The sequence below is a fragment of the Octopus bimaculoides genome, chromosome 6 (assembly GCF_046866305.1).
Source record: "Octopus bimaculoides isolate indiv1 chromosome 6, ASM4686630v1, whole genome shotgun sequence".
NCBI classification, from domain to species: Eukaryota; Metazoa; Mollusca; class Cephalopoda; order Octopoda; family Octopodidae; genus Octopus; species Octopus bimaculoides.
The window spans coordinates 81,415,706-81,443,679 of NC_142933.1; the positions used below are offsets into that span (position 1 = coordinate 81,415,706).

General features: G+C 36.2%; 1 long non-coding RNA gene across 1 annotated transcript in view; it reads left to right on the forward strand.

The window, feature by feature from the left end:
* The first annotated feature begins 217 nt into the window (after nt 1–217).
* The window catches only part of LOC128248123 (uncharacterized), a 96,343-nt gene continuing 68,586 nt past the window's right edge, over nt 218–27,974 (forward strand). The window contains exon 1 of the long non-coding RNA XR_016242342.1: nt 218–495. This is a non-coding gene — a long non-coding RNA (uncharacterized LOC128248123). The remainder of the gene's footprint in view (nt 496–27,974) is intronic.

Below are 27,974 nucleotides of genomic sequence, written 5' to 3' on the forward strand. Positions count from 1 at the left end.
AAAAAAAAGAAGTGTCCTTCACTTTTAAACCAGAACGTTCTGACAAAAACCATTGTTCAGCTGGCTTATACCAGTTCTTACTGGGTCTCACAGATTAGCTGACATATTTTGTGTGAAAAATTCTGTTTTTGCTGAGAGAGGTGGGGGGAAAAGTTACATTAAAAGCACAGATGTAAAGCAATAAATAAATAAATAAATAAATAAATAAAACGCACAAGACTAATATATTTTACAGTGTAGTTTGTAGTTCATTCAGTGATACCTGTTATTTATTTATTTTGTAACTTCTGTTGGTTATAGCATCAAAAATAGTGGAAAGAAGAAAGGGAAGGATATTACTGTGTGTTAGTACTGCAATTTGTGTGTCAGTGGTGATGGCCATCTGAAGAGCACCAACAAAGAAGTTTCTATTTCAGAGTAGGAAACCTTTTTCCATCTGGTGAAATTTTACACTCTGATGCAATGTACTTCCAGCCATTCCTCAGTAGTATAGAGGTAAGTATTCCTGTCTGTCATGCAGGAAACCAGGGCATTATTCCCTGTTGGGGAAGCAATCTTTTTTATGGTGGCACCCTGGCATGGTGACAGCCTTTGACTGAAACTGATAACACGATTTATGTCCTTGGTAACAACTATTGATTTCCTATTTGCTTATCCCTAGAAAGTATAAAAAATGGCTAATATTTCCTTCAAACTTTGCTTTTCTTATATTAATTCAAACTCCAAAGAATCCTTCTCAACACATAGCTATGTGTGCTCATGATCAGAAATGCACATATTGTCGGCCACTAAGCAACATACTGGTTTTGCCAAGCAAATCTGTGGCATTGAGCAGAATATTTACTATAACAGTATTTCTGTTTCAGCAACACAGTGCTGAATCTGTCTGCAATGTAATAGAAAACCTCTTTAAAACCCATTTACAAAAATAGAAAATGCAAGTTGAATCTCTTTAGTCTAGCATTTTGTGATGTGGTGACTCCCTTATTCCACCATTTTTTCAATCTGCCACCATTAGTTTGTAGATCTACTACTGGGGTGGTGCTGTAAGGTGCCACACTTGTTAATGTTTACACTGGAATTACCAATTGAGTGTCTGTGACACAGTCCTATTAATTTCATATATTTCACTGTATTTTGGCCCTTCATGATGTCATCCAAGGGATTAAACGGTACAGCAGATTATGTCAGTGCTAAAAAGTGTTGCCTGGAATTTTTTTTAGTTTCACAATAACCAGTTCCTTAGGTCACTGAAACAAGGAGGTTAAACCCGTAATTGTTTTAAGCTTTAGAACCTATGCAGTAATTTAATGTAAGTTGCATATTCATGAAGTTATAGATTTAATGATTCATTTTATTTTCAGTATAGATGCACTCCTGATAAGTGATGTTAAAAAGATAATATGAGTTGGAGTGCCTTGCTTTGCATAAAAGCCCCATAATGATAAGACAGTGATAAGAGAGTCCTTTCTATTACTACTCTAGGTGACTGCTCACTTTGCTTGAAATAGCCCTTAAATTTCTCTCAATCCAAAGGAGGATACATTTAGACAGTATAGTCTTGTATACACAAAAAGCCTTCATGCTCATGATGATCATAATTGGAAAGCCTATAGATAGGCAAAATGATGAGAACATCCTACTAAATGCATGCTGTATATTGTTGTAACACTTAATGTTTTGAGTTCAAATCCTACTAGGATCAACTTTGCCCTTCATTCTTCCAGGGTTAGTAAAATAAAGTAGTATTCAAGTTGATTTAATATTCCTATAATGCTTTGTTTATTTTACATTCGTTTTTCCATGCTAGCCTGGGTTAGATGAATACATGCTATTGCAGTATTGTTTTATAGCTAGATGCTCTTCCTGTTGTTCACCCTCACCTGATTTTCAGAGTTAGCAAAAAATTTACTGCTAGGAAAGGACATTCCTAACAGAGCTTTCTAACACAGAGCTTTGTCATAGAAAGTGCAGAATGTAAACTCTCTCTCTCTCTCTCTCACACACACACACATATGTACTCACGCACACACAACAGACTTCATACTATTTCCATCTACAAAATTCTAGATATGAATGAAATTATAATAGAAGAAAATAAAATAAAAAACAGGCCTGTCTGGCTAAACAACAACAAGAACAAGAAAAATAACATCAACTATCACTGGATTTTTAGAACTCGCATTATCTCAAGTTTCCATGGCACATTTCCCAACCATTAATATTGATTTCGTCATTCTTGAGCTTTCCATGAATAAGATATGAGCCATCCATCAGAGCTGACTAACCAGTATGGCCTAAAATACTTAACTCGTTTATTATCCCTTGTAGGACATCAATAATGTAGTCCTACTGTCTCCTGCCTCTTGTAGGATGAAGGCTGAAACTGTCAGCAAAACAATAAGGAGAAACACACACAGCCCTAAAAAGGTCTGTATATACAGTAACATTATTTGCTAAGAGGGAGGCTCAGTGGTTAGAGCATTGGGATCACAACCATGAGGTAATGAGTTTGATTCCCAGACCGGGCTGTGTGTTGTGTTCTTGAGCAAGACACTTTATTTCATGTTATCCAGTTCACTCAGCTGTAGAAATGAGTTTGACATCATTGGTGCCAAGTTGTATCAGCCTTTGCCTTTCCCTCGGATAACATCGGTGGTATGGAGAGAGGAGGCTGGTATGCATGGCTGACTGCTGGTCTTCCATAAACAACCTTGCCCGGACTTGTGCCTTGGAAGGTAACTTTCTAGATGCAATCCCATGATTATTCATGACCGAAGGGGGTCTTTACCTATTTGTTAAAATATATTAACATTCTTGTCATTCTCCATAGTTTTTTACTTCTCTTAGTGGTTTCTGTATTTTGGACCATGACCATACTGGAGCAACTCTTTCAGAGGTTCTTAGTTAATTATATCTATTGATTCCCCCAGTACTTAGTATGGTACTTACTTTATTAATCTCTATTTATCGAATGACTAAATCTTCCTTGGTGCAAGGGAACATAATGCAGTACTACAAGAAATTTTGGTTGAAGCACCATTCTAAACTGGTATACAGACATCACACACACACACACAAACACATACACCACATGGACATTTGCATGCTTCCCAACCATGTGGTCACTATAGTCTCAGGCCAACTAAAGGCTTGTGAGCTGGATTTGAAAGATGGAACCTGAAAGCGGCCTGTCACACACACACACACACACACACACACACACACACACACATTCATACATATAATGTGTGTAAATGTGTGTGTTTTTGTATTTGTCCCCCACCACTACTTGATAACCAGTATTGGTTTGTTTGCGTCCCAGTAATTTAGATGTTCAGCAAAAAGAGACCACTAGAATAAGTACTAGGCTTAAAGATAATTACTGGTGTTGATTTGTTTGACTAAACCTTTCAAGGTGGTACCCCAGCATGGCAGTAGTCCAAAGGCTGACACTAGTAAAATATATATGTATATGTTTATGGGATGACCCAATATATATATATATACTACATATCACTATAACCCAATATATATATATATATATATATATATATATATATATCACTATAACCTATTATATTATATTCACTAACCTATACGATCATCAACTTTTTATTTTTATTTTTATTTCTAAGAAGGTCTTCCAGCTGTAGAAACTATGCCAAATCAGACTAAAACTTGATGCAGCTCCCCAGCTTACCAGTTCTCAGTCAAACCGTCTAACCCATTGTCAGCATGGAAAATGGATGTTAAATGATGATGATGATGATATATTCATACATACATACATACATACATACACACACACACACACATACACATACATACATACATATATATATATATGGAGATGTACTTGCATAGCAAGTGACCTGATCTGAGATCGTGTGCTGGAACGAAAACAATTGCAGCATGACATATATATATATATATATTTATATACGGGTGGCCCAAAAGTAGGTTTAAAGTTATTCAACTATCTCTTTTGCATTCATATATTAACAGTTTAGATCTTAATTATGAAAAAAAAAAAAAAATGAAACCAATATTCTATGCTAATTTAGTTAATTGTAAGATAGAAATTTAAATCCAATGAAATGTTTTAAAAGAAATTTAAAGTGCCTATGTGATAACTGTAAACCTACTTTTGGGTCACTCTGTATATGCACATACTTGTATAAGTGTATGTGCTGTGTGTCTGCAATGGTTTTGCATTGTTTCCTCAGCTAAATTTCACTCACAAGATACAGGCCAACTATGGTAGAAGCATTTGCCCAAAATGTTCATCGTTTGGCTGTTTTGCAAACTGTAATGCAAACCACATGACAATTCTGCTTGCACTTATTTGTCAAAAACAACCAGTTTTTCTACTCACCATATTACAGATTGTGCCATATTTGTATCTAGTATGTAGGACACTCCTCTGAAGTATTTTTCCTTCAGTCCCTGTGTTCATCATCATCATCATCATCATCATCGTCATCATCATCAACTTCATCATCATCATCATCATTGCCATCATCATCAACATCATTGTTATTATTATATAATTTAACGTTCACTTCTGCATGCGCAGGACAGAATTTGTTCAGGCAGAGTTTCTGCTACTCGATGTCCTTCCTGTTGCCAGCCTTAACCTGTTTCCAAGTAAGGTAATATTTCCCCATGACCAGACATCTTTTCAGAGAAGACTGGAAACGAAGGACGCTATTTGCATGTCAGTGGCACTCATTGCAACTATGAGAAGTCAAAGCAAAGAGATAGCAACACACACACACACACACGCACATACATATACTCTCTCTCTCTCTTTCACACACACACAAATATATGCATATATATGAGATACATCCTGAAGTTTTGAGATTCTTTTAGGAGTGGCAGTTATAACTGTCCTAGATTATCATAATTTTAGTATATCATTACTACACATCTATTAAACAGACCTGCCAAATTTTATTATTTGAGATTGTAGGAGACGGGTGTAACAGTACTTTGAACACATCCTACTAAACACTGCTTTTCACAGCTGACTAGTTTGTAGAATGCACTCGGCACATGAAGACCATTTGGAAACTCACTATGCAATAAAGTTTAATGTTAAACTGGGAAAAGAGTCTACAGAAACTTATGAGAAGCCCCAGACTGCTTATGGATTAACTTATATGAAATGAGTATCTGTTTTTCACTGGCACAAAAGGCCATGTAGAGCAAGTCTACTGGGAAGCTCATGATAATCCTCTTTTTTGACAGCAAGGGCAGCATCTACATCTATCATGTCCCCTCTGGCCAGACACTCAACAAAGAGTACTTTGTTCAAGAAGAGATTTCATTGTAAAAGGCCACAGCATCTACACCAGGATAATGCACCAGTTAACAATTCTATCCCTGTAGCCAACTATTTGATAGATTTGGGCATCAAAACTCACCCTCACTCCACCCTACAGTCCAGACATTGCCTCCTGTGACTTTTGGTTGTTTTCCAAGCTGAAGAAAGGCTATGACAAAGCTGCAGGAAGCCCAATGCAGGAGTGGTTTCAATGTTTAACCCTTTAGCATTTAAACTGGCCACATCCAGGCAAAAAACTTTCTACCTGTTTTATGTTTAAATTGGTCAGATCCCACTTAATACCTAACAATGTCATTCTAAAAATAAGCAATCACATTATGGAAATCTCAAAGCCATGAGATAATACATGATTAATTAAAAACAATGTGAATAAATAAGCATTATATTTGACAGATTAATCTGAAGGCTAAGTGGGTAATGGGTTTCTAGTGGAATTAGAGACACTGTCATTCATTAGAATTAGTTTTTGTTGAATTTTTGAGGAGAGCAAATGTGAGTTTTAAGGATTTTCTTTAAAGTTTGAAGTGGTGTTTAGTGCTTTGTGATGCATTATTTTAAGTCTTTGTTAGCTTAAATAGGAAAGCAGATACATTATTTCAGGTTTAGCTAACTTAGTACTAAAAACAATGATTAAGGGTATCTCCAGGATGGTAAGCTGGCCTGTTAAAAATAGCAGCCCAAACTCACATAAATCACACCCATTCTTCTTCAAAATATAAGGATACATTAGAGAATGTAGTCCCTGATACACACAAGGATGCATGGAATGCTTTCATCAAAGGTCTACTCAAATTAGAAATAATGAGCCAAATTTCCTCCAAATCATATATATATGTGATCAAACAGAATCCAAAGAAACTGATGTTGGTTAATGTTAGTAATATTAATATTACTTAGTAAAATTGAGAAAAAGAGTACAGAGAACTTGGTTTGGGTGAGTTTTCAAACAGAGGATGTAAAACACAGCTGTTTCTCTTCAATGTCACTCCCATCAACTTTTCCCAGAAAGATGACTGTCTGAAACATTGAATTTTCCACTCTCTATGGCATGTTCATTGTACTCATTTTCTTGATTTTACAATATCTACTACATATGTGGAAAATAGGCCACCAGGAGCTGGAATGGAGATAACAGACCTCCAATGAAATCATTTGTTCTCAACAATGTCTATCCTTCTGGTTGTTTTCGATAGTTATAAAAACAAGAACTTCATAAGCCAAAGGCAGTTACTGAGAACGGCCATCAGTGAGTGTGAATGTTATTATTGCACTTTTTTCATTTCATTCTTAAACATTAAACACTTCATTCATATATTAATATACATATATACTACATTTATATGTTACTTTTAATAAATTAGCCTTCATAAAGTTCACCTTTAAAATACCACAACGAGTCAGAGTACACTCTCGTCAACCTCCAACAATCTCTCCCTCCTCCAGCTGACAGGTTTTTGTACTTTTTCGTGATGGAAGATACACCTTTTGTGGCAGTTATAACAAAATTGCTTTCTTATATCAGAGTAATAAGGCGTTTCAATAGAACATCTTTACCCTGGGAATTACTGGGTACACCAGCTAGTGTATACATATATATAATATTATATTATTTTATTGTTAGCTAGTTTACAGAGGAACTCCTGTTTCAGTTCAAAGGGATTATGTTTGCATCTCAATTGTTACCAATAAAATAACACTATTTCTTGAAGTACTGAGTACTTCATTCTGCATGTGAAAGCCTTGTTCTTTCAAACAAACACACAAGAATATATACACATATGTATAAATACACATGCACAAATACAAACAAGTTTACACACACACACACACACACACACACACACACACACACACACACGCGCATGCATGCCGACAAGACATATACATTTCTCATTTCTATGTGGTCTGTTCTAACTCATCATTCATGCCACTCAGTGGTTGTTCAGACAATAAAACACGTCAGCGGTGATTGTTATCAATCTTTCAATGTCATTCTAGCTGGTACCAGTTTCTCTTTGATGGATTACAGAGACACTTGCAGTAATTGAAGCAATTTGATATTTTATTGTGCTGAAGGAAATAATTACAAAAGGTGTAGAAATACTAATTATTTTCTGATAAACAATAAAAAGGTCACTTTTGAGTTTTTTAAAGGTATTTTGTTTTTGCTTAAGTAAACATCTTGTACTTTCCATCCCATGCCCCTTCCCCTACTGCCCTACCATCCAAAATATTGTTTTCAGGATGTAAACACCTACAAGAACTAATATTCTCTTTTTTCTTCCCCATCTCTCGCTTTCTTTCTGATTCTCTTACCTTGTCTCTCTCTCTCTCTTTTTTTTTCCTTTCCCTCTCTCTCTATTTCTCTCTCCTCTCTCTCTATTTCTCTCTCCTTTCTCTCTATTTCTCTCTCCCCTCTCTCTATTTCTCTCTCCTCTCTCTTCCTGAGTTTATTTATATTAAGACAGACAGGAATAAAGGTGGCATGGATGACTGAGTTGATGGAATCAGGCAATTAGCCAATAATTACTGGATTACTAATACAGAGTGAATTATGAATAAATAATAAATACACAGACTCATATCCATAATAGGTCTACAAGATGTATTAGGATGAAGCTTGGGATGAAGATTAAACTGACTAATTTCTTCATTGTTTATCAAGGAGTCTGGGGTTCATTTCTTATGCATTGAATTGCACTGTGTCCATGGCTAAGAGATTTAATTATTAAACGACTGAGTTAATCTAACAGCAAATAGTTACTGAAGAATAATAGAAAAACTTACTATTGTAAGCTGTGGAAGTACTTTTAAAATATTAGGTGATTCATTAAATGGAGATTTCTCATGTGAAATATAGGCTCTACTATAGATTTTCTTGATGTGCTAAAGGAATGTGAAGTTGTTTTCAGCATGATAACCCTACGGCCTAATGGAATTTCACAGTGCATGCCCCCACCCGACATATTTTATATATATATATATATATGTATGTATGTATGTATGTATGTATGTATGTATGTATGTATGTATGTATGTATGTATGTATATATATATATATGTATATATATATATATATATATATATATATATATATATATATATATGTCTACATGTGGAGGCACATGGCTTAGTGGTTAAGGTGTCAGCATCATGATCGTAAGATTGTGGTTTCGATTCCTGGACCGGGTGATAGAAGAGTAGCTGCGAGCTGGACAGAGACATTCATGTGGTGAAGATGATAACGGCAAATGAATAAAAATGGGAGGGGCCCCGGCGCCCGCCGACTGATAACCCCTAAGCAAGCTACTTACCACTAAGCAAGCTACTTACCACATAGCCACTCCTGCACCGATGTATGTAATCTTTTCTTTTATATTTTATTTGTTTTAATAATTAGACTGCAGCCATGATGGGGTGCTGCCTTTAATTCTATTCCTGGTGCCTATTGTATTGGTCTCTTTTACTGAACTGCTAAGTTATGGAGACATAAACACATCAACACCAGCTGTCAGATGGTCGTGAGGGACAAACACAGACACAAAGACACATGCACACGCACGCACACACACACACACACACACACACACACACACACACACACACCACTGTATTGACCAGACAGACTATAGGATGTTGTTAAGCACTGCTGGATTGCTGGTCACAATGAGCTTCCTTGCATTGTTGTAGCTTTCAAAATGATGTCATCCTGCTGCCAGGCCAACATTACCCCCACAATTGAATACTAGTTCATCCCAGGGTTACCATTTCTTGGGTGATAAACTTAAATCACTACTGGGCTTAACACCTCCACTATCTGGTCTTGACCACTGCTGCAAGCAATTAGGCCTTAAGCTAGGTCTCCTGTCAAAGGATAAATTTCTCCTTTCCTCTCATCAGTCTTAGAAATCCTACTAGATTGTTACTAAGTTAAGAAAAGCAGAGTAATTAGCTCGAAAAAGAATTAGCTAGAGAGAGAGATGGGGAAGGAGGGAGGGAGAGAGAGAGAGAGAGAGAGAGAGAGAGAGAGAGAGAGAGAGAGAGAGAGAGAGAGAGAGAGAGAGAGAGAGAAGGGTTGAAGAATTTATTGGTTTTGTGGATAAAGTAAAACTTGCAGAGAAGTTGGCACTTATGTATTTCATTTAATGCATATACATTTACAACTGAAGTCTATGGTATTTATCTTAGGATTATATTTTTTACAGATGTGCTGTGTTGAAAACACAATAAATATGGGAGGGAGATAAATTATCACCCTTGAAGTGGCCAGTAAGAATTCCAGATATATTTTGGCTTTTTTTGACTTTTTCAAGGATGTGGACTCTCAGCCAACCACATTTCTGGATGAGAATTCATCACTTCTGATGTAATGGTGTTGTAAACAGCCACCCAACTGAATAAAAACCTAGTATATGCAACTGAAGCACTTGTAATTAAAATAACTATCTACTTCTATAATAATAAATGCAAAATTTTGTCTATCTGTCTGTCTGTTCAGGACCCCAGTATTTCAGTCTACATTTGCTCTGCATAGACATATCAATATACCTTTTTGGAATCAAGATGATCTCAGGATTGAAAATCTGCTCTTCATTTGGTTCTTGAGCATCCAGCATTGGGTTCAGATTCTGGACAAGAATTTGTTATATGCTAACAGTTGAAAATTCAAATTTTGAAAGAACGCCAAAAATTTGTGAACAAGTTTTTCATTTAAACTGAATTTAAAGTAATGCCATATTGGTAGAGTACCAATAAATGCTTTATTATTATTATTGCTCTTTTTAGTTTTGGGCTGCATGCCCAATTAGCCCTCCACAGGAGCTACCTTTAAAAGTCCACACAGAGCACAGCTTTTAAGCTAGTAATGTATAAATATACGGTTTATTGACCAATTATTGCAGAATTTGTCCTGAGATAATATCTCTTATGAACAATAAGTACTGCAGTAATTGGGTTATTAATAGTGTTTATACATTAAGTATGATACTTAGATGGCTATTTGATTTTAATACTGTTTCAATTGCATTTACTGGATTTATAGAAAAGTAATTAGTTGTTGTTTCTTAAACCTCAGGTTTATACTGATCAAGCAGATTTATAATCAAAGGTGATCCAGCCATGGTTGTCTCGACTTTTTCCTATGTATAGGAAGACCTAAGAATTACATTATTCAATGTATACTCTTTTTCTAAGATAGCAGTGCGTGATTTGATTTGAGGGAGATTTGGCTAGTCGAGTGACTACTTGGTCGCTCCTTTGTAGGCTTGAAAAGTAATTTGTAGGACAATGTGGTAAGAGTGTTTGACAATATGACAAAACACTTGACTTCTCATATCAGATGATGCAAGAGAAATACCGATTGCATTGTCAACTATTGATAATGGTAATGACGACAACGATAACAATGACATTGATGATGGTAATTGATGATGATGATGATGATGATGATGATGATGATGATGATGATGGCGATGATGATGGCGATGATGATGACGATGATGGCGATGATGATGGCGATGATGATGATGATGATGATGATGATGATGATGATGATGATGATAGCGATGAGGATAATGACGATGATGATGATGATAATGGATATAGACTATTTCTTGTTGCAACATTAAGAAAGTGGTATGGAAAAGCTTTACCAACAACTAAAATTGATGAATATATATGGATATTTAAATAATATATATATATATATATATATATATATATATATATATATATATATATATATATATATATATATATATGTATGTACGTATGTATGTATAACAGTATTAATAAAATATGAGATGGAATGTGTAATAGATTTTATTGGGTACAACAATAAATCTACGGATAACAACAGGTAATCGAAACTGTGCCAGTGTTTTACTCATCATCTATTTATACATTTTGTACAATTTCTCTATTATATATATATATATCATCCTCTTCCTCATCATCATCATCCAGTGTTTTAAATCCAAGTTTTGTCCCCATTAACAGGGGTGACTGGATCTACCTCAATGCCATAGTAGTGGGGCTCCGAAAGGGGTATCAGAGAGTAGTGTCCCTGCCTTCCCTAGCTAATTTTCCATCACGTTTCTTAAAATTCATGTTAGAGGCCTTGGTCTCAGGACCACTCATGTCTAGAAACTGATGTTGGGGGTATGTTCCCCGTAGAAAATCCAGGTCCAAGAAAGCCTCACAATAGTAAAGGATAATGGGCACGAACTAGCCAGCCAACCCAAAGGTTGGGGTGGGCTGCACTTGCCTACCTCAAAAAGGAAGGTGCACACCCACATAAATATATATAAAACAAACAAATCAAGAAGCCAAAAACAAATAGGATAGAATAAACACAGTATCTTTAAGAACAAATGAATAAAGCAACATAATAAAATAAAAACTGAAATAAGGTTAAACAAGGAAATGAACTGGTCGAAGGTTAGGGTGGGTGGTGTTCTGGTTGAAAATCTGTTTTGTGAGTTAAGATAAAGGTTAACATAAGCTTTCAATGACCATCACAAATTCTATGTTCTAATCCGTCTCTTTCCCCCAATTTCCTCATTCTGTCTGTCTCTCTCTCTTTTTCTCTCTCCTCTCAATCTCTTCTCCCCCTCTCTCTCTCTTTATTTCTCTCTCCCTCTCTCTATTTCTCTCTCCCTCTCTCTTTTTATTTCTCTCTCCCTCTCTTTTCCTTTGTCTCTGTCTCTTTCTTTCTCTCTCTTTCACTTTCTCATATTGATCTGGATTTTACAGATTTTAGCCAACAATCAGCGTGGAGTAAATATCCTGCTGACCTTGAATCCGAGTTCAATTGTGCTTTTGATCAGCTTATCTTAGATATGTGTTTAGAAAGTGGGGTAAAGAGAGTGATAATGCATACAAACACCCACACACACCCACATATGTATATATATATCTTTATATACACACACACACACACACACACACACACACACACACAAACATGTATATATATATATATATATATATATATATATATATATATATATATATATATATAATTGCTAGCTTCGTTTAGCAACCGTAATATACTACCAAATATATTAATGGTCTTCTATAAGTCATGACTGTTTCCTACCTTTTGATGTTAGCAGTGTAATTCAATCACTTTTAAGTTATTTCTATAAAATTTAGAGCCACCACTGAAAGTTACCGTGTTTCATATACAAATACATCTATGTAAACAATGCAATCAAATACACAACAATAGGTAATGGGTGTTTATGCATGTTTCAGAATTTATTACTTTTTTTTCAGTCTCACACCCAACCCCTTAACCATTCATGAAGATATTACTAAAGCACAAAAAGGTAGGACACTGTATTGACTTATAGACCTTTGATATTCTTGGTAGTTTATTACAATTGCTAAATGAAATATGGTATCCCTATCAGCAATTGATATCTATGTTCCAGTTGCCAGGAATGTGTTTAATATGTAAATTAGTCTATCCAGTAGTGTTACATCACTAAACTAAGTGGCTATTTAAGCAATGTTGTTCGTGGATGGTTAATTGGTTGGATGTGGTTCTGATGAAAGAGCAATAACACTCGAAATATCCATATACATTCATTATGTATTTTTCTATCTTTGATTGCATTGTATATGAAATGTAGAACATTTCAGTGTTGGCTCTAAAATGTATAGAACATCTGTTGATATATATATATATATATATATATATATATATATATATATATATATGAGATATATATATATATATACACACGTATGTGTATATGCTTATATATATGTGTATATCTATGCACACACACACACACACACACACACACACACACACACACACACACAACTGTTATTTAATAACAGTTTGATTCAGCTCCATGTAACTTCATAATATATATATATCTGATTGGTATTTTTCAATTTTCGCTTGTCAAATTTACTCACAAGGCTTTGGTCAACCCAGGGCTAGAAGTAAAGACAATTGTCCAAAGTATACAATGGGTTTGAAACCAAAATCATATGGTCAGGAAGCAAACTTTTTGCCACACAGCCATGGTTGATATATATATATATATATTATGAATGTGAAAGGATGATAAATATGAATACACACACACACACACACACACACACACATATATTTTGCTTATCATCATCATTTCACATCAACTTTCCATGCTGGCATCTGTTGGACTGTCTGACAGGATTCAAAGGTCAGAGGATTCAGTGTGTCAGGCTTTTATAGTTTTTACAGTTGGACGCCCTTTCTAATAGAAACCATTTTTAAGAGTGGACAGGCGCATTGTTTTTCAAAGCACTAGCATGAGTGAGGTTGATTTGTGACTTGGAAAATTAATGAGCCCCCTTGACTGGGAGGGGAACTATTAGGAAGTGGGGTAGCTTTATTCATAGTGTTGAGAAGTTAAAGGAGGGACAGGAAGAAGTTTTGATTGTAGAGTTGGTTTATGGCTACCCCACATAATATATGTGAGTGGATGTAGAGATAGTAGAGCTGGAAAGAGAGATAAAGATGGTGGGAGGTGCTGGAGCATACCCTCAAGGTATAAAAAGGTGAACAGAAGGAAGCAAGGAGAGATCAGGAAGAGTGGGTAGATAAAGATTACATAGGTGTGTAAAAGACTGGGTAGAAATAGGGGTAGGGTGGATGTAGTGAATGGTGAAGAAGGGTAGGAAAAGTCAATGGTAAACAAGAATAAAAGGAATGGTGTTAAGACTGAGAGATTGGTGTCAACAGAAGTGGTTCAGGACAGAGGATGTGAATACAAAAAGAATGAGCAATAAAATAATATGGTAAATATGAGAGGAATGATGGTAATATGGCAGATAGGAGAGGAATGAAGGAATGAGGGAGGTGGATTACAAGAGTGTGGGGGAGAGAGAGACATGGATAAGGTTAGGAATAGAGCTGGTTGGAGATGTATAAGGATGTTTGTAGTAAGTGATAAAAAATGGTTGGGGTGGTTTATGATAAATATGAGTGTAGGGCAGCATAGTATTAAGAATAAGAAATGGAAATTGATAGGAAGTATCTCAAAGGGGAGAGAGAGTGATGACTGGCAGCACAGAAAGGTTAGTCAGTGAGGAATAAGAATAAAGTGGGGCTACAGTGCTCAGAATGAGGGATGTATGTTAATAGGAGAAGGATCAAGGGAGAAGGAATGATAACTGGAAGTACAGAAAGAGTGATAATATAATATATATTAATGAATCCTGCTTTCATTTAATTACAGCAGCAGAATAATGCAGTAGATAGAAAAGTGATCGAGGGATGAATGATAAAGAAACAAGAAGAGTGAGAAGATACAAATGAAAGCACAACAAGGACAGGATGGGTGAGCTGTGCAGTTGTGTGCATACAAAGAATCTCACTTTCACCATACTCAGATAAATGAGCATGTCTGCTGTAGCATATCGCCAATCAACTCAGTCTTTTGCTATCTCCTTGTGAGACTCAACATTTTGTGATCAGCCTTTACCACTTCATCCCATATCTTCCTGGGCTTCCCTCATCTACAGATTTCATTTGCTGTATGTGGGGACTCCATTGGCCAGAGCTGACCATGCCTCTGCATATATATGTGCAGGCTTCGGCAGCATCTTTTGAGGAAGATAGATGGTTGCCCACACATAGATGTCTCCTCTTGCCAAATGCCTACTTGGCACAGCTAGACATAAGTATTGTCATGGGCTTTATTTTCAGACTGCTATAAGCCAGAACAGGTACCCTAAAGTATATTTCCTGATCTAACAATTCTACCAAACAGTCTACCCTGCCAGATTTGCACTTCCTTTTATAAACCCCAAAAGTATGAAAGTCTATCCAATACGCTAATAACCCAGCTATTTTGCTGCTTCAATAAGTTTTGTCTAAGCCATGCCAGCATGTGTTGGTCAAGACTTATTGGAGCAGTTTTTTTATGGTCAGCTGACCTGTTTGTAAACAACCTTTAATTGTTTTGAAGTTAAACTATTTTCATTTCACTGTTCTTCTCATGATGAAAATGCTCAGATTCAGGTCGCATTATTTATTAGAGATATGAACAAGCATTACCATCTTTGCTCAAACTGGGTCAACGTAAAGACGTGGAAACAAGCATCCAGACACACACACACACGCACACACACACACACACACACACACACACACACACACCATACACAAACACACACACATTCTCATGCACATTCACAGATAGACACATACACACATATAACAACGAAAGAGAGATGGTGGGGAGGACAAAGAGAAACAGAGGTCATCTGATTGTCAAAGGAAATTGTATTTAACCTGGTAAACTTTGGTTTCTTTTGCAATATGATTATTTTTACAATATTTTTTCTCCTCCCACGTAGATACTATTGATTAATTCTAGGACAGATATGAGTGATAAATTGTCAGACTCATTGGAGCATCAGATAAAATGATAAAATTATTTTGTGGATTTTGATTATGTCCTTTTTACATTCTCTTCCCAATGTTGGTGAAGGCATCAATAAAAGAAGTACTAGTCATGTACTGAGATAACTGATTACACTCTTTTCAAACATTTATGTCATTGTAACTATGTAAGAATCAACATTAGGCTTAAACAGTTTAGCAGAATTTATAGAACAGCAAACAAAAATGCCTCATGATAGTTACTTTCCTTTATATTCTGAATTCAATTCCCACCTGGGGTTGATTTTTGCCTTACCTCTTTCTGGTGAGAGTTTGACAAAACTAGAATACTAGAAGTTCGTCTAGTCCCCAATTCCAATGTAGGCCAAACTGTGGCTCTCAAAGTTACATTGTGCATCTGAGATAATACTGAGTTTCAATGATTTGCTTTTTTTTTTTCACTTAAAACAGTGTTAACATTCTATCTGCCAGATTTTAAAGTATTAACTGTAAAAATTTTCACTTAAAACAGTGTTAACATTCTATCTGCCAGATTTTAAAGTATTAACTGTAAAAATGAAGGCTCAATGTAAGTAGAGACTAATCAATCTATTTTAGTGAATAAAACTATGCAGGTATGGTTGTGATGTTAAGGAGTTTGCTTTGCAACCATGTGATTCCAGGCTCAGCCCCACTATGTAGGACCTTGGGCAAGTGTCTTCTACTATAGCCTCAAGCCAATGAATGCCAGTTGAGTGAATTTGATAAATGGAAACTGTATGGAAACATGCTACACACACACACACACACACACACACACACACACACACACACACACACACACACACACACACATGTTAAGTGTGAAGCTTCCCCTGGTGAAGAGGATTGGCCTGCAAGAGTCCTGCGCTGGTGTCATGTAAAAAAACACTCGTGCTGGTGCTGTGGTTGGCATTAGGAAGGGCATCCAAGCACAGAAACCATTGCCAAATGAGACTGGAGCATGGTACACTTGTCCAACCTGTGCCAGCATGGATAACAGGCATTAAATGATGCTGCTGCTGATGATGATGATGATGAGAAATTGGGATGAGAAAGGAAAACAATTGTTATGAACTTTGTTAGCTTGCAGCTGTTTCTGCTATAACATGCAATGCACTGATAGTTAAGTGCTTGAGCATCACCCTAGAGCTTTAATGGAGCTTCAAGTGCAATTTATTGGGGAAAACATTTACATTTATGTATATACATAGAAAAGCATCACCAATGAAAAGGCATGTACATGAGCAGAAAATGAAATTCAGGAGACTGAAGGGGAAGCTCCCCCCCCAAATCAGAATAACCATGAGTGCATTGTACCTTATAGCAGGAACAGCTCAAAGCTAATGAATTTCATAACGTAATTGTTTATTTCCTTTGTCATCTCAGTTTCTTATTACCACTTTGTACCCAACTGACACTTTGTACTTAAGCATACGTATATCGAAGTCTAACACCAGATTATTAGTATAGCTATGCCTAAGTGATATCTTTCTTTCTCTCTCTCTATCTCTCTCTCTCTCTCTCTCTCTCTCTCTCTATATATATATATATATATATATATATATATATATATATATATATATATATATATATGTAATATTAATAGTTTCTTATTAGGAAACTAATAGATTTTATACAGGGCTGCAAGGAGTAGTGCTCAGAATAATTGAGACAAGAGTAAAATATTAGTTATAGAATAAAAACGTCAGGTTAACGACTCAACATACCACACTCCCCCAATGATCACATATAAGATATACAGCATAATCCACCAAACATAAGGAATAAAAGGACGTAAGAAAAAAGGACGTAAGAAAAAAGGACGTAAGAAAAATAAAATAAATAAAAGAATAAGAGATATATAAGAAGTAAGATGCAAGATATAGAACATATAATCAAATGTGGCTTTTCTTATCAAATACCTAAACCATCCTTAGTCTATTTCTTCTTTGAAAATTAGTGTTCATGTGTTCATTTTAGAAATCAATAGTTAAGATAACAAGGGATCCACTTTCGATCACTTGATCTACTATAATTAGTAGCCAAGTCTCCCACAGTCTACAACCTGCTGCCTTATATGAATATGAACACAGAGGACTATAAAGTACTTTGTGTTAAAAAAAATGATAGATTACAGCATGAATACCTTTGATCATAAGTCTTCTTGATGGAAACTGACCCAAAGCTAAGCAACAACAATTCCATGAATGCTACAACTATTGGCAACAACAATAACAACCAGAATAACACACATTTATAGCACAAAAGGTGATGGTTCAGTCAGCAATAAAATCCCCCAATTTCCATTAGATCTATTTTTGTTTCTCTTGTCATCTCTTCCTGTAATCATGTTACAGATCTTCTGTATTGTGTTTTATCAGTCATGATTTTGAGCTCAGAATTGTAAACTCATGAACCATTTGTCAGTTAGACATAGATACATTATACATCGACCCACCGACATGGATCTGTTGGTTTCAGTAATGAGGGTTCAGTTGTCCAATCAACTGAATTGGCTACCTGTTGAATTAGTGTGCAAGTGGAAGGGTGTTCCACTGTCATCATCATCATCATCATCATCATCATCATCACCATTGTCATCATTACAATTATCATCGTTTTCACATTTATTTTTCCATACTTACATAGGTCAGATAGAATTTGTTGAGGTAGATTTTCTGTGGCCAGATGCACTCCCTGTTGCCAACCCTCATCTGTTTCCAACTAAGGTAATATTTCCCCATAGCTAGACATGTTTTCCCTGGAAGTTTGAAAATGAAGAACACCACTATGTAATGGTGAACTTCATTTACAATGATCATGTGATGTCAAGACAAAGAAACAACTGTTCACTCACACACACACACACACACACACACACACACACACACACACACAGAGCGATCTATCCATGTATGTATGTATGTATGTATGTATGTATCTATCTATCTATCTATCTATCTGTCTGTCTATCTGTTTATCAGTGTGTGTGTGTGTGTGTGTGTGTGTGTGTGTGTGCATGTATGTATGTATGTATGTATGTATGTCTGTATGTATGTCATTTCTTTCTCTTTTTAATGTAGAGTGAATTTTTAGCTGGCCACCAACTTGATAGCAAGATTGTGAAGGAAAGTATCTTGATTTTTATCATCATTCCTTTAAATCTTAAGAAGGTCTTGCTGATTTTTATAGTCCCAGATATCACGATCATTTGTAGCTTATGAATGAAGGATTTGCATTCACTCTGCAAGATTCCAAGTTTAGCCATACTTTGCGCAAGACAGGTTGGTATATATCTTGTTGCTTCATTAATAATTACTAAGAAGCTGAAAGTGTATCTTGGGTACTGGATTTGCAAACTCCTTATCAATGGTCCAGAGATGATATGGCTCAGTGGTTAAAGCATTGGACTCACAGTCATGAAGTAGCGAGTTTGATTCCTGAACCAGGCTGTGTGTTGTGTTCTTGAGCAAGATACTTTATTTCACGTTTCTCCCACCCACTCAGCAGTAGAAATGAGTTGTGATGTCACTGGTGCCAAGCTGTATTAGCCTTTGCCTTTCCTTTGGATAACATTGGTGGTATAGAGAGGGGAGGCTGGTATGCATGGTCTTTCATAAATGACCTTGCCCAGACTTGTGTATGTATGTATGTTTTAATCTTTGTCTTGTTTCAGTCATTAGACTGCAGCCATTCTGGGTACTGTCTTGAAGAAGTTTAGTTGAACAAATCAACCCCAGTACTTATTGTGCAAGCCTGGTTGGTACTTATTCTATTGGTCTCTTTTGCCGAAATGCTAAGTTACAAGGATGTAAACCAGGGCTGTGGAGTCAGAGTCAGAGTTGTGGAGTCAGAATCGGAGTCATGGAGTCAGAGTCAGAAACATTTAAGGGGTAGCTGGAGTTGGAGTCAGTAAAACTATACTGACTCCAACTCTGACTCACAATATTTTTATTCTTTAACATAAACCAGTTATAACATAAAAGCCTACTCAGAGTACAAGCATATGCATATGCTTCATGAAATATGTAGACCACAATCACTTAATTACATAAAGAGGAGTTGGAGTCAGAGGTATCAGTAGTAGAAGAGTCAGAGTTGGAGTCGGAGTTGAAGTTTTTTGTTTCGACTCCACAGCCCTGATGTAAACACACCAACATTGGTTATCAAGTGGTAGTGGTGGTGGGGGTAGCAACAAACAAGTCATCCTGAAGCTATAGTAGAAGGCACTTGTCTGAGGTACCATGCAGTGGGACTGAACCCAGAACTATGTGGCTGAGAAGCAAACTTCTTATCACACAACCACTTATAAATTCATACAACAAGAAGATGGGTGGGGGGAAACAAGCTTTAATAACAAATTACAAGATTTGTTTAAGTTGCTGAGTTTTCATTCTCATACATTACATAAAATCATTTTGTAAATAAGTTACGTAAATAAATATGATCCAGCAACAGCTGGATTGCTCTCAAGTAGATTGCTCTCAAGGCACTGCTGGATCTCTGAATTTCTCCTCTTTTATATGCCTTTGCATAAATATCTTTCGTTTTTTATTTCACCGAGTAGCAGTGAACAACTCAGACCTATATAATAAATATTGGAGGTGAATAAGATTATCCTAAATCCTGAAAGATAGAATCTCAGCTTTCCAACCATGACCATCTTGTATCTCAGTCTACTTAACCTAACAACAACAACAACAACAACAACAACAACAACAACAACAACATTGCTGCTGCTGCTGCTGATGTAGCATCAGCAGCAGCATGCTTCTGGTTCATATCATGTAACAAGTCCATTATAGTTTGATATGAACAGTTACAAAGCTAAAAAGAAATAGTGAAGTTTCACAAAATCCAACATATTAAATTTCACATTATGCACACAAACAACTCAATTAGCATTTATTTACGCATTGCTGATTGCCAATTAGCAATACTTCATGCTGTAGTTATTAGAATTTAGAATGTTTCACTAATAGTGTGTTTTGTTGAAACTATATTTGCTGCCAGCAATTCTAAAGCTTAATTTCTGCCAAGGTTAATTAAGGTTTAAATTTCTGTGAAGTTGGGGAAAATATGTGTTAAAAATCTTGTTCTTAAGATAAATGTTGAGTAGACTACATGATTTTCTGGTTGGTAGGATTTTTTACCTCTTGCCACACCTAACTTCAAGCATTTTCCTGTTCCCACATCTGTATTTTTGTTTAAGATGTCAGTACTTTACATGCACCTAAATCCACTTTCCAAGTCATTGACCATTTCACCTGCATCTCCAGTAATATTATTCACACCATGAAATGGCATACATATGTGTGCATGTGCACATGCGAGCACGTGTGTGTGTATGTGTGTGTATCCTCATTAGCATCATCATCATCATCATCATCATCTCCATATACATACACGTTTATAATGGGCTACTTGCATTTTCTGTCATCCAAATCCACTCACAAGGCTTTGGTTGGCTTGGGGCTTATAGTAGAAGACATTTGCATAAGGTGTCATGCACCTTGTCCTCTACATCATATATGTACACACATGCACACATATATTTATTTCTTTATTGCCCACAGGGGGCTAAACAGAGAGGAGATAAACAAGGACAGAGAAAGGGATTAAGTCGATTACATCAACCCTAGTGCATAACTGGTACTTATTTAATCGACCCCAAAAGGATGAAAGGCAAAGTCAACCTTGGCAGAATTTGAACTCAGAACGTAATGGCAGACGAAATACCTCTAAGCATTTCACCCAGTGTGCTAACGATTCTGCCAGCTTGCCACCCTACATGCACACATATATTGCTTGGAAAGAGGTGAACCCTCACCAGCTGTAGAAAATATGCCTCAACTAACACCCCCTGATGTATGCAAGTATGCTGTTCTTGCTGCTGCTAATGATGATGATGATGATGATAATGGGTGGGAGGAGAAGGAGGAGGATATATGTGATGGGCTTTCTTGCAGTTTCTGTCTACCAAGCCCTACTCAGAAAGCATAGGACATCCAGAAACCTACAGTGGAAGACACTTGTCTGTCCAAGTTACTGTGCTATGGGATTGAATCCACATCCACACATCCACATGATTCGGAAGCAAACATCTTAACCACACAGCCCTGCCATGCCTGTGCCAAATGTTGATATAATTATCACTATCAAAGCCATTATTACTCTCATAATCTTTCTTAACCATCAAGTGTTATTTTTATATCTTGCTTTGTTATTAAGCTGCAAATGGTGTCTCTCAATAATTATCTTTGTCATTTAATTTTTTGTATCATATTTCCTTTGATATTATGTAGCTTATCACTACTAACCTGATAGCTTTGACCCTGATAGCTTTCATAATACTTTATTATTCATATTCAGTCATTTACTTTTGTGATATATCTATAACATTCCATTTGCCTTTCTCACATACATCCCATTAATCATTGACATCCAGTCTACCTCTGAAATTCAAATTATAGACCAAAAACACTGGTCATTTTTATCTGTTGGGCCACTGAGTGAGTCTGTAAGTTGTTCAACCTGACTGAAACAACAGCCAAATTTTGCTCAGAGTAAACCCCTACATTAGTTGCTAGCATTATTGTTGTGGTTTCAAGTTCTATCTCACTCCCAATCACTTTGGGAAAGGGTCTTCTACAATAGGTTTAGGTTGACCAATGTTCTGTGAGTGGAATTCATTGATAGAAATAGTATGGAAGCCCATCAAGCGTGAGTATACATATACATACATACATACATACATACATACATACATACATACATAATACATATGCATATGCCTAGACATGAAAATATATACATAAAAATGCATCTATAAAACAAACATACAAATCTGCGCATACACTAACACCAAATACTGCACACACACACACACATATGCACAAATACCTAGATGATGTTGATAAAAGTTCCAATGAAGGAGCCTTGAATCTATGTTAGAGTCCAGCTCTTTCTCTATTGGCAAGAAATACAGAAATGAAACTGATTGATAACATACATACATACACACATACATGCATACATACATACATACATATGTGTGTGTGTGTGTATATATATATGTACATATAAATATAGATAGATAGATAGATTGATTGATTGATATCATTCAATCATGGTAGTGGTTAAATATATTAAGTCCACCATTTCGTCAATCGCAGCAGCTTCCAAACTTCACCACTAATTCAGTTCTCAACTAAATTGCAAACTGTTAATAGTTTTAAAAAGGACACCTCCTCAGCTACACTTTGGCATAAATAATTTGATATTTGGTTCAGGAGAAAAATAAATACATAAAAATATCTGTGACCTCAAGGAGGGAAGTAAGGCAGATATTCATCAATTAACATAAATTTTAAAATTTTAAATTAAATGTATGCTTTCCTTAGGTTTAAATGATAGAAAAATGCATGAGGAATTCAGAATCGCTAGTTGCATTGAAATAATAATTAGTAGAAAAAGAGTTATGAGGTAAAATGTTACAAAATTTCATGTCAGTAAGTAAGGAAGTAAGGGAATAATGCTTAGACAATAAGAATAAAGAATATATTTCTAAAATGAATGTTTACATTCTAAGGTGGTGAGCTGGCAAAAATGTTAGTGTGCTGGGTGAAATGCTTAGCAGTATTTTGTTTGTCTTTATATTTTGAGTCCAAATTTTGCTGAGGTCGACTTTGACGTACATATTTTTTAACTAAACACTTTCAAACTTCCAATACTGGTAGCATGTGTCACATAGAACAGGGTTTATTCTTGACGTTTTTGACAAAATTTTGTATTTTAGAAGTTATTTCGTCAGATGTTACAGAGTGACAATGGACAAATTTGTGTTTGATAAGTGCCAATACACGAAACTCTCAGTGCTTGACTTACCCTCTAACTTCTGCCAATGATATATATACATATTACATATATGTGTAAAAAAATCTCATCATGCAATCGAATCAATGAAAGAACCTCTACCTGGTCGCTCGACATGCTAAAAATAGCAGCCAAAGTATCCTCCTATCTAAATCACATGCCCATTGTATGTAATGCCCTAGATTATCCCTAAAAAGACAGTTTGCTGAAGGCTGGAATGTCTTTGATGATAGGTTTGCAGTATCAGGGTTGATTTGAGGCTATATTACAACATTATGATAAATTTCTATATTAACACCTGCATGATTTTCACTAACAAAAAAAAAAAAAAAAATTTGATTTTCTGTGTGAAATCAAGTACCCTGAGCTCCTAATATGCTGCAAATCCCTTATTTTGGTTCGGAAAAAATGAGATGGGGGCCATCTTAAATTATTAATTGACACATTATTAATTATCTTATAACAGCAATGCCTGGAAAAATCATGGATTACATGGAAAAATTCAAGCATGAAAAAGTAATATTCTTAAGATTATAAACCTGGAAAAGTACAGAACAAATTATTACACAAACTATTACTTTAAGTAAAGTAAAGAATAAGAAACTTTTTACTTAAAATATTGCAGCTAAAATTAAAATTTGAATATTAAAACTTATTTCATTATAGTTTACAAATAACACTATACTTGTTTAAGTAGAATTTGGCTAATTTACTACCTTAAATACAGAAAAAAGTTACTAATTATACAAACTTACAAATTAGCTGAACAGTTTTGTACAATAAATTTAAAAGATGAGAATTGTAAAGAGTGATAAATTAGAAGAACTGGCATTCTTTGCTGCAATATTTTAAGTAAAAAGTTTCTTATTCTTTACTTTACTTGAATAGTTTGTCCTATACTTTTACAGATGTAATAACTTGTCCTGTACTTTTCCAGGTTTATAATCTTAAGAATATGACTTTCCATGCTCGCATTTTTCCATGTAATATATATAACTGTGTATATGTACTGCATCATCCCATAATGCGGTTTTTTTTCAATTGCATGAACTAAAAGTTGGAGGGGGATGGGGTAAACTACCTGCGTCAACTTGATATAAAAGCTGGTAGTAATTTTACCTTGTACTTATTCATAGTGCTGGTTTTGAAGAGTACAGTTCGATTTTAACAGTTATTTTTTCGAAGCAATAATGGAAGTGACAAAGGAGTATATTTGGCACATTTTGCTTAGCTATCACAATTCAAACATTGATTAAATTATCTAGGAAATAAAGTTTATGGATTGCTTCATAATCATTAGAGTTGTTCATAGCTTTTAGATTTGGACAGTTTCTATTTTCAATTGTATATTGCCATTTGTTTTTGTTTTTTTGTCAGCATGTTTGACATACTTAATAACCAAAAGCGGGTGCTAGCATACTTGATGTAATTAAGCCAAGAAATTCTAATTACTCAAAATAATACCCTCAGTAATAAGAATATGTCATTAATTAATTCTAATCAAAAAATAAAAAGCCAAGGGAGACAATTTCAGGCATATTTCAGCATTATAAAATCTCATCATTAAAGCATAGCCTATGACTACAAGATTTTAGAATAAATAGAGAAATAATGTGTTTCTTTTTTTTTTTATCAGTGAACAATGGTGGAAATAATAATTCAAAGAAAAACACATTGGAACACCTGCAGCATGAAACTACTTTGCTTTTTATTAAAATTCTTTAGCTGCTGATTTGTTCTCAACACTAAAGGTGTGATTTTAATTAGATGAAAATTCTTACTATATCAAATATAATAGCATGCCATTTATTACGAAGTTTTCATAGTATGGCTATGTGGTAAGTGATTTGCTTGCCAACCACATATTGCTTTGGGTTCGATTTCACAGTGATACCTTGCTCAAGTTGATCAAAACCTTGTGTGTGAATTTGGTAGATGGAAATTGAAAGAAGCCTGTCACATATATATGTATATGTTTACATATGTATGTGCAAGTAAGCATATGTGTGTGTGTGCGTGCCTTACTGTCTTCTTGCCATGACATCACATGGTAGTTGTAAATGAACATCACTTACACAAGAAGTGTCCTTCATTTCCAATCTTTCATGAAAATGTTTCTGTTCATGGGGGAAATATTACCTTAGTTGGGAACAGGTAGGGGTTGGTGATAGGATGGGCATCTGGCTGTAGAAAATCTGCCTCAACAAATTCCAACTGATGCTTTGTTTGTTTTAGTCACTGCACCATGGTCATGCTGGGGCACTGCCTTGAAGGGTTTTAGTTGAATAAATCAACTCCTGGATAGTACTTATGTTTTTTTAGAGGTCTGCTACTTATTCTATCCATTCAGTCTCCTTTGCCAAACTGTAAAATTTGGGGGATGTAAACAAACCAACACTGGTGTCAAGTGGTAGTGGGGACAGACAAATACCATCACACACACACACACACACACACACATGTGCACACACACACACACGTACATGCATGTGCACACACACATGCATGCAAACGCACACACGTGCTCACATGCACACACACACACACACACACACACACACACTCATGCATACACATACACAAACATTATATATATATATATACTGGTGTTGCCATCCGGTTTCACCAGTCCTCAGTCAAATCGTCCAACCCATGCTAGCATGGAAAGCAGATGTTAAACGATGATGATGATGATGATGATGATATGTATATACGAGAGGCTTCTTTCAGTTTCCCTCTACTAAATCCATTCACAAGGCATTTGATGGCGAGGGGCTATAGTAAAAGGCTCTTGCCCAAGGTCCTATGCAGTGGGACTGAACCTGAAACCTTGTGGTTGGAGAGCAAACTTCTGATTACACAGCCATGCCTGCACGTATTAATGATCACACTTGCCTCAATTCTACCTAATCTCTACAATTCTTCGACAGTCAATGCTCATGTTTCACTACCATCTAATGACGTCACACTTCCTACGCATGTTTCATAAAGTCTGCTTCTTTGAATGGAATGGTTTAATGTCTAAAGTGCAAGAGGCATAGGTATTTTATACTCCTTGCTATGAATAATAATTACAGCCTTTGTCATGTTGACCTCTAAATCCTTGGACTTCAAACTAGCTTTCTAAGTAACAGTTGAGGGAACCCGTGGAAGAGGTAGGCCCAGGAAGACCTGGGCTGAGGTGGTGAGGCAAGACCTTCGTACATTGGGCCTCACCGAGGCGATGACTACGGACCGAGACCTTTGGAAATGGGCTGTGCGTGAGAAGACCCGGCAAGCCAAGTAAGATCGTTGCCAGTGCCCCTGGACTGGTTCTTGTGCGGGTGGCACATGAGATGCACCATTTTGAGCGTGGCCGTTGCCAGTACCGCCTGACTGGCTCCTGTAGGATTTTCGAGCGAGATCGTTGCCAGTGCCCCTGGACTGGCTTGTGCGGGTGGCACATAAAAGACACCATTTCGAGCGTGGCCGTTTTCGTGCGGGTGACACGTAAAAGCACCCACTACACTCTCTGAGTGGTTGGCGTTAGGAAGGGCATCCAGCTGTAGAAACTCTGCCAAATCAGACTGGAGCCTGGTGTTGCCATCCGGTTTCACCAGTCCTCAGTCAAATCGTCCAACCCATGCTAGCATGGAAAGCGGACGTTAAACGATGATGATGATGATGATGATGATCCTTGAACCATTTTCATTATGATAAGCAGTTTGTCTATATATAACTGTTTTAGGCTAAGTGTGTATATATATATATATATATATAAACAAATAGTAAATGAGTATATGCATATATACGTACAGGTATGTGCATACCGACATCCACCTGTATGTATAGGTGCATATCTGGGTACAGGACATTGCAAACAAACGTAGACGAGAACACACGAGCCACATAGAGAACATCTCCTTCATCAGCCACCCACGTTTTAACACCGGCGTTTCGACGAGCTTGGGCAGGACGCATCGCTAAAACGGCTCGTCCCATGGATCGCAGATTAAATTTGTATACGCAAATTAAATCTAGCCATGGAGGAATGTTGTGGCGGACAAAAAACAAGACAGGAAAACAAACAGAAAAGGCTTTACGGCCAGACGAGAACAATTATGTGTGTAAGAACGCGATGAGGCACGGACCCGAGAGGGACAAAGTGGTGCGTGCATTGCTTGGCGAAAGCCAAGGAAGGAAATATGTATAAAAATAAGCAGTTGCTTATTTTGATTTTAATCACCTTATTTTGAAATTGTATGGATAATACCATACTAAATTCTGGTGCCTCAACTTAAGTACCATATTCCTATAAATCTAAATTTTTGCTATATA